This window comes from Salvelinus sp. IW2-2015, unplaced genomic scaffold (genome assembly GCF_002910315.2).
Source record: "Salvelinus sp. IW2-2015 unplaced genomic scaffold, ASM291031v2 Un_scaffold2496, whole genome shotgun sequence".
In the NCBI taxonomy this organism is placed as follows: Eukaryota; Metazoa; Chordata; class Actinopteri; order Salmoniformes; family Salmonidae; genus Salvelinus; species Salvelinus sp. IW2-2015.
Genome location: NW_019943812.1, coordinates 9,774 through 19,297, shown reverse-complemented (window position 1 = coordinate 19,297; position 9,524 = coordinate 9,774).

The window sequence follows — 9,524 nt, the reverse complement described above, 5'->3', positions numbered from 1 at the left end:
GGGGGGCGGGGGGGGGGGGGGGAGGGGGGGGGGGCCGGGGGGGGGGGGGGGGGGGGGGGGGGGGGGGGGGGGGGGGGGGGGGGGGGGCGGGGGGGGAGGGGGGGGGGGGGGAGGGGGGGGGGGGGGGGGGAGGGGGGGGGGGGGGGGGAATCAAACCGAGGGAGGGGGGGGGGGGGGGGGGGGGGGGGGGGGGGGGGGGGGGGGGGGAGGGGGGGGGGCGGGGGGGGGGGGGGGGGGGCCGGGGGAGGGGGGGGGGGGGGGGGGGGGGGGGGGGGGGGAAGGCTGTGTTGAGTGAGTGGTGGGGAGGGCGGTGTGTGGTGTTGTTGAGTGAGTGGTGGGGAGGGGCCAGGGGTGGTGTGTGTGTGTTGAGTGAGTGCTGGGGAGGGCCAGGGGGGGTGTGGTGTTTGTGTGAGTGAGTGTGGAGGGCCAGGGGGGTGTGTAGTTGAGTAGTGGGGGGTGTGTTGAGTGAGTGGTGGGGAGGGCCAGGGGGGTGTGTGTGTTGAGTGAGCGCTGCAGCAGGCAGCGGAGTCACGTGAGTGAGAGGAGAGACAGCAGCACCCGTATGTCATGACAACTTTTTACCAGATGTAGGGAGACTATTTAGGATTGTCATTATGGGGATTATTTCCAAACCTTTTTTTCCCCATAAAACATGAAAAAGCTAGAACTGATAGCCATCAAGAAATAACAGCGACAGGAAAACAGCTTTAGGCGCTCTAGAGAGCATTAGATACGTTCGATAGGAGGTTTAAACTGAATTCTAATGTCCACTTTGCTTATGGAAAACCATAGCAAGTAAAGGGTTTACGCAGGTGTATAAAATCGAGCACACAGCCAAGCAATCTCCATAGACAAACATTGACAGAGGAATGGCCCGTACTGAAGAGCTCAGTGACTTTCAACGTGGCACTGTCTTAGGATGTGGCACCTTTCCAACAAGTCAGTTGATCAAATTTCTGCCCTGTTAGAGCTGCCCCGGTCAACTGTAACTGTTGATATTGTGAAGTGGAAACATCTAGGAGCAACAACGGCTCAGCCGTGAAGTGGTAGGCAACACTAGCTCACAGAACGGGACCGCCGAGTGCAGAAGCGCGTTAAAATCTTCTGTCCTCGGTTGCAACTCTCACTACCGAGTTCCAAACTGCCTCTGGAAGCAACGTCAGCACAATAACTGTTATTTCGAGAGCTTCATGAAATGGGTTTCCATGGCTGAGCAGCCTAAGAATACCATGCGCAATGCCAAGCGTCGACTGGAGTGGTGTAAAGCTCGCCGCCATTAGACTCTGGAGCAGTGGAATCACGCTTCACCATCTGGCAGTTCGACGGACAAATTTGGGCTTGGCAGATGCCAGGAGAATGCATAGTGCCAACTGTAAAGTTTGCTGGTGAAAGGAATAATGGTCTGGGGCTGTTTTTCATGGTTCGGGCACCTTAGATCCAGTGAAGGGAAATCGTAACGCTACAGCATACAATGACATTCTAGACAATTCTGTGCTTCCAACTTTGTGACAATGCCCCCGTGCATGACAATGCCCCCGTGCACAAAGCGACGACCATACAGAAAATGGTTTGTCGAGATCGGTGTGGAAGAACTTGATTAGCCTGACCTCAACCCCATCGAACGCCTTTTGGTATGAATTGGACCGCCGACTGCAAGCCAGGACTAATCTCCCAACATCAGTGTTCCCGACCTCACTAATGCTTGTGGCTGAATGAAAAGCAAGTCCCCACAGCAATGTTCCAACATCTAGTGGAAAGCCTTCCCAGAAGAGTGGAGGCTGTTATAGCAGCAATGTTCCATCATCTAGTGGAAATCCTTCCCAGAAGAGTAGAGGCTGTTATAGCAGCAAAGAGGGGGACCAACTCCATATTAATGCCCATGACAGCAGGTGTCCGCATACATTTGATCATGTAGCATATGTTGAAATGTCTATATCACTGGTATCTTGTGTAACCTACCTGCAGCTGGCAAAAGCATTTAATATATATTGTAGTGGCCTTGTGTTATTATGCAATTATTAAATGGCCATGTTTAGTTAATGAAAATGGGACGTGCATTAGAAAGGCTACAGGTTTTATTTGATTTCTTTTAAACACTGGCTGTTGTTTACAAGCATAGGCCTATTCAGATCATATCCATATTATTAATATTTGATTCAGTGATTGAAATTACAACCCAATCCTCAGTAGCCTATTCCACCAGGGGCAACAGAAGGACTTCTTACCGCAAATGAGTCTGTCAAATTTGAACTAAGCTTCTAAATCATTCATTTTACTACTTGCCTAGGTTACCTATCTGATGCAGGCCTATCAGGCTATAGGTTACCTGCATCATGGCAAAGTCTAATTACAATCAGAGACCCAAATTTTAGTCAGTAGGACTAGCCTATGCCTATTAAAATGACAAGTCAATCTAATCTCACAAATAGGCCATTTATTAAAAAAGGTCTGTAGTAATAACATCACAATTGCCAGAAAATTGCCATTCTTAAGTTCATCACAAGTGTTTCTTGCACAGAGAGTTTGAGATTCTCTGTCATCCTTCAAACTCTCCTGTCAGATGTATCTATAGTTATGCACATGCAGGTAAGGGATATATTTACAATAATAAACTACGTGGAGTTTGAGCCCAGAATGCTGATTAACTGAAAGCTGTGGTATATCAGACAGTATTGAACGTGTATGACAAAAAAATATATAATAATGTTTACTGTTCTAATTACTTCGGTAACCAGTTTGCGGCATGCGTTGCGTCGTGCGTAAGAACAGCCTTTAGGCGTGGTATATCGGCCATATACCACACCTCCCAAGGCCTTACTGCTTAATCATAGCCGTCAAACGAGTTAAATTGACATCCATTGACGGAAAATGATCTGCCGAGTTTAATGAGGGTGAATTATACATTTCTCTTGCGACGTATTTAAATTCCTTTAAGTCACGTTAGCGCTCAATAATTATTGTTTTAAATGCAAAACCATATTTTGCTTCTTACAAGTTACGTTGATATTCCTTGTTAATTCGCTCCATAAAGTTATGGAAAAAGGGTTTATTGGCTGAATGTTGCGACTCATGCTGTGAATTATTTTTTGGGGGAGGGGCTAGTTTTCGTGCCTTTGGGTGAGTTTTGAGTGGTCATTTTTGTTTGACCTGGCAACCCTGTGTTTGTGAGATTGAGTCTGATTAGTAGAAGCGTCTTCTTCTCTTCCCTAGCAGTTGAAACTCAAACATTGAAAAACAACCTAGCATGTGAACTAAATGTACACTGAACAAAAAATATAAAAACGCAACATGCAACAATTTCAAAGATTTTACTGAGTTAAAGTTCATAGAAGGAAATCAGTTAAATTAAATTAATTGAATAGGGTCCTAAGGGCAGGGGCATGGGTAGGCCTGGGAGGGCATAGGCCCACCCACTTGGGTGCCAGGTCCACCCACTGTGGAGCCAGGCCCAGCAAACCAGAATGAGTTTTCCCCCCACAAAAGAGCTTAATTACAGACAGAAATACTCCGCAGCACCCCCCCCATGATCCCGCAGGTAAAGAAGCCGGATGTGGAGGTCCTGGGCTGACGTGGTTACATGTGGTCCGTGGTTGTGAGGCCAGTTGGATGTCCTGCCAAATTCTCTAAAAATGAAGTTGGAGGCGGCTTATGGTCAAGAAATTAACATTACAATTATCTGGCAACAGCAATAGTGGATATTCCTGCAGTCAGCACACCAGTTGCACACTCCCTCAAAACTTGAGACATCTGTGGCATTGTGTTGTGTGACCAAACTGCACATTTTAGAGTGGCCTTTTATTGTCCCCAGCGCAAGGTGCACCTGTGTAATGATCATGCTTCTTGATAGGCTACACCAGTCAGGTGGATAGATTATCTTGGCAAAGGAGAAATACTCACTAACAGGGATGTCAACTAATTTGTGCTCTACATTTTAGAGAAATACGCTTTTTGTGCGCTTGGGAAAAATGTTGTGCTTTTATATTTTTGTTCGGTATAAATAACCAAAACACACGAGGACAAAGTCGCACTTCCGTAGACTTCCGTTTCAAGTCACTTAGACCAACTTGTACCGCTTCTAAAAATGAATCTTTCAAAAATCAGCTGTTCACGTGCAGCACAGCCTCCAACCAGGCAGTGTTGCGAGGCGAGATAGGCAATAAAGGAACCGTAGTTCTTTTGACTTTGTGCGATCATTTTACCAGCTATGAAACAAAACCGCAAAAAATACTTTGAAAACAGCTAACTGCAGCATTTATTTGACTATAAATGAGATCCTAGTGGAATATGCTGGCACTGTGGAGCCCTGAACACGCACCAACGTGGCTCGTAAAATAGACATCTTAAAGCCTAAATCTACCCTTATTTGGCAGGTGATAATTTTAGGCCCTTATTGGAGTCAACACGGGCCAGCATCCCTGTGGAACGCTTTCGACACCTTGATGAATTGAGGCTGTACTGAGGTCAAAATGATGAAAGGGGGGCCAAACTCAATATCAGGAAGGTGTTCCTAATATTTAGTGTACTCAGTGTATATCCATTGCTCAAACTCAGTAAATTTGGTTAGGAATCATTGATATACAGCAATATTCAAAACCTTGTCTCTGATTTTTTCTTTTTAAAAACAGATTTAAGTCAGGGTGTAGACTGGACAATTCAGAAACAGTCAATTCCTCTTGGAAAGCAATTCCGGTGTGTTTTTGCATTTCAAATGTGTTCAGTTGTCCTGCAGAACTCTTTCCCTGTGTAAGGTTGTATATAAAGTTATATTTGTGTTTGTGGATGAATTTATCTCTTCCAGATACCTTTGATTATGTCCCCCACCCCCCTGAAGACCATTCAAAAAGCCTACAATAGCTCAAAAACAACAACGCTACTTCCTGGAATACAACATCACTTGCATACCGTGTAATACAACTCGCTACTGCCCCCTACAGCCCAACACAAACACTACAGGCCCAGCACAGCAGCTGTTTTCTTTACTGTGTTACATGACAAATTGTAAAAAAGGTAAATCACCTTGTTAGCACTAGTGTAGACTTACTATGTCAACATGGGGTAAATCACCTAGTTAGTGTAGACTTCACATTGTCAACATTGGGGTAAATCACCTGTTAGGTAAGATCTCACTATGTCAACATGGGGTAAATCACCTAGTGTGTGAGACCCACTATGTCAACAGGGGTAAATCACCTAGTTAGTGTAGCCTCCACCTATGTCAACATGGGTAAATCACCTAGTTAGTGTAGACCCACTATGTCAACATGGGGTAAATACCTAGTTAGTGTAGACTCACTATGTCAACTGGGAAATCACCTAGTTAGTTAGACTACTATGTCAACATGGGGTAAACCACCTACCTGTAACATGGAAGCTCTACACTATGTCAACATGGTGGTAAATCACCTAGTTAGTGTAGACTCACTATGTCAACATGGGTAAATCACCTAGTTAGTGTAGACTCACTATGTTCAACATGGGGTAAATCACCTAGTTAGTGTAGACTCACTATGTCAACATGGGTAAATCACCTAGTTTAGTGTAGACTCACTATGTCAACATGGGGTAAATCACCTAAGTTAGTGTAGAACTCACTATGTCAAACCATGGGGTAAATCACCTAGTTAGTGTAGACTCACTATGTCAACATGGGGTAAACACGTATTTAGTGTAGACTCACTATGTCAACATGGGGGTAAATCACGTATTAGTGTAGACTCACTATGTCAACATGGGGTAAATCACCAGACGATCCAGGATGGAGTAGCAGAGAACACTACAGTTTCTCTATATCCTGTTGGGTTCCATGGAGAGGAAAGATGACAGGGTCACAGTAACCAGGGACACAGCTGGGTCACTCTACCCCATAAGCACATCTGAATGAAACAGCCAGTGTCTCCTCTATCTACCACTGCAGTATGTGCACAAAGGATAGGATCGAGTAGGCTCCATTTGTGGAGTTGGTAATAGGCTAAATGATAAATGGTATATTGACTTTGAAAGAAATACCATAAAAAATGTTCATAAAATATGTAATGATTATTTTTAACATCTACACTACATGACCAAAAGTATGTGGACACCTATGCGTCAAAACTCTATCATGGTGCATTAATATACAGTTGGGAGAACAAGTATTTGATACACTGCCGATTTGCAGGTTTTCCTACTTACAAGAGCATTAGAGGTCTGTAATTTCTTATCAGGGGTACACTTCAAATATGAGAGATGGAATCTAAAACAAAAAATTCATAAAATCACATTGTATGATTTTTAAGTAATTAATTTGCATTTTATTGCATGACATAAGTATTTGATACATCAGAAAAGGCAGAACTTAATATTTGGTACAGAAACCTTTGTTTGCAATTACAAGATCATACGTTTCCTGTAGTTCTTGACCAGGTTTTCACACACTGCCAGCAGGGATTTTGGCCCCACTCCTCATACAGACTTCTCCAGATCCCTCAGTTTCGGGGCTGTCGCTGGGCAATACGGACTTTCAGCTCCCTCCAAAGATTTCTATTGGGTCAGGTCTGGAGACTGGCTAGGCCACTCCAGGACCTTGAGATCTTCTTACGGACCACTCCTTAGTTGCCCTGGCTGTGTGTGTTTCGGGTCGTTGTCATGCTGGAAGACCCAGCCACGACCCATCTTCAATGCTCTTACTGAGGGAGGGAGGTTGTTGGCCAAATCTCGCGATACATGGCCCCATCCATCCTCCCCTCAATACGGTGCAGTCGTCCTGTCCCCTTTGCAGAAAAGCATCCCCAAAGAATGATGTTTCCACCTCCCTGCTTCACGTTTGGGATGGTGTTCTTGGGGTTGTACTCATCCTTCTTCTTTCCTCAAACACGCGAGTGGAGTTTAGCCAAAAAGCTCTTTTTGTCTCAAACAGACCACATGACCTTCTCCCATTCCTCCTTTCATGGATCATCCAGATGGTCATTGGCAAACTTCAGACGGGCCTGGACATGCGCTGGCTTGAGCAGGGGACCTTGCGTGCGCTGCAGGATTTTAATCCATGACGGCGCAGTGTGTTACTAATGTGTTTCTTTGAGACTGTGGTCCCAGCTCTCTCAGGTCATTGACCAGGTCCTGCCGTGCAGTTCTGTGGCTGATCCTCACCTTCCTCATAGTCATTGATGCCCCACGAGGTGAGATCTTGCATGGAGCCCCAGACCGAGGGTGATTGACCATCACTTGAACTTCTCCATTTCTATTAATTGCGCCAACAGTTGTTGCCTTCTCACCAAGCTGCTTGCCTATTGTCCTGTAGCCCATCCCAGCCTTGTGCAGGTCGTACAATTTTATCCCTGTATATCCTTACACAGCTCTCTGGTCTTGGCCATTGTGGAGAGGTTGGATTCTGTTTGATTGAGGTTGTGGACAGGTGTCTTTTATACAGGTAACGAGTTCAAACAGGTGCAGTTAATACAGGTAATGAGTGGAGAACAGAGGGCTTCTTAAAGAAAAACTAACAGGTCTGTGAGAGCCGGAATTCTTACTGGTCTGGTAGGTGATCAAATACTTATGTCATGCAATAAAGCAAATAATTACTATAAAATCATACAATTGTTATTTTCTGGATTTTTGTTTTAGATTCCGTCTCTCACAGTTGAAGTGTACCTATGATAAAAATTACAGACCTCTACATGCTTTGTAAGTAGGAAAACTCTGCAATATCGGCAGTGTATCAAATACTTGTTCTCCCACTGTATATGGAGTTGGTTCCCCCCTTTTCTGTTATAACAGCCTCCACTCTTCTGGGAAGCTTTCCCACTAGGATGTTGAACATTGCTGTGGGGACTTGCTTCCATTCAGCCACAAGAGCATTAGTAGTCGGAGACACTGATGTTGGCGGATTAGGCCTGGCTCGCAGTCGGCGTTCCAATTTATCCCAAAACAGTGTCGATGGGGGTGAGGTCAGGCTCTGAGCAGGCTAGTCAAGTTCTTCCACACCGATCTCGACAAACCATTTCTGTATTGGGTCTCGCTTTGTGCACGGGGACAATTGTCATGCGAAACAGGAAAGGGCCTTCTCCTAAACTGTTGCCACAAAGTTGGAAGCACAGAACCATCTAGAATGTCATTGTCTGAGCGTTAAGATCCTCACTGGAACTAAGGGCCTAGCCCAAACCAGAAAAACAGCCCCAGACCATTATTCCTCCTCCACCAAACTTTACAGTTGACACTATGCATTGGGCAGGTAGAGTTCTCCGCTGATCCGTCAAACCCAAATTAGTCTGTCTGTCACTGCCAGATGGTGAAGCTTGATTCATCACTCCAGAGAACAGTCTCCACTGCTCCCCAGAGTCCAATGACAGCGAGCTTTACACCACTCCAGCCGACGCTTTGGCATTGCGTCGTCCCTCCGCTCGCCATGGTCTGTGATCTTTAGGCTCGTGTGCGGCTGCTCGGCCACGGAAACCCATTTCATGAAGATTGCTGACGTTGCTTCCAGAGGCAGTTTGGAACTCGGAGTGAGTGTTGCAACCGAGGACAGACAATGTTATCCACATCGACGGGACAGTAGTGGAGACAGTGGAAAGTTTTAAGTTCCTCGGCGTACACATCACGGACAAACTGAAATGGTCTACCCACACAGACAGCATGGTGAAGATGACGCAACAGCACCTCTTCAACCTCAGGAGGCTGAGGAAATTTWGCTTGTCACCTAAAACCCTCACAAACTTTTACAGATGCACAATCGAGAGCATCCTGTCGGACTGTATCRCCGCCTGGTACGGCAACTGCACCGTCCTCAACTGCAAAGCTCTCCAGAGGGTAGTGCAGTCTGCACAACGCATCACTGAGGGAAAACTACCTCCCCTCCACAACACCCGATGTCACAGGAAAGCCAAAAAGATCATYAAGGACAACAACCACCCGARCCACTCCCTGTTCACCCCACTACAATCCAGAAGGCGAGGTCAGTACAGGTGCATCAAAGCTGRGACCGAGAKACTGAAAAACAKCTTCTWTCTCAAGGCRATCAGACTGTTAAACAGCCATCAGTAACACAAATAGGCTGCTGCCWACATAGACTAAAAYCATTGGCCACTTAAATAAATGGATGTAATAAATGTATCACTAGTCACTTTATATAATRACACTTWAAAAAWRTWWTCATACCCTACATTACTCATCTCATATGTATATACTGTATTTTAAACCATCTATGCCGCACAGCCATGGCCCATCAATATATTTATATGTACATATTCTTATTCCAACCCCTTACATTGGGTGCCATTCTGTGAGCTTGTGTGGCCTACCACTTCTCGGCTGAGCCGTTGTTGCTCCTAGACGTGTCCACTTCACAATAACAGCACTTACAGTTGACCGTGGCAACTCTAGCAGGGCAGAGATTTGACAAACTGACTTGTTGGAAAGGTGGCATCCTATGACTGGGACACATTGAAAGTCACTGAGCTCTTCAGTACTGGCCATTCTACTGCCAATATGGAGATTGAATAACTGTGTGCTCAATTTTATACACTATCAGCAATGGGCGTGGCTGAAAG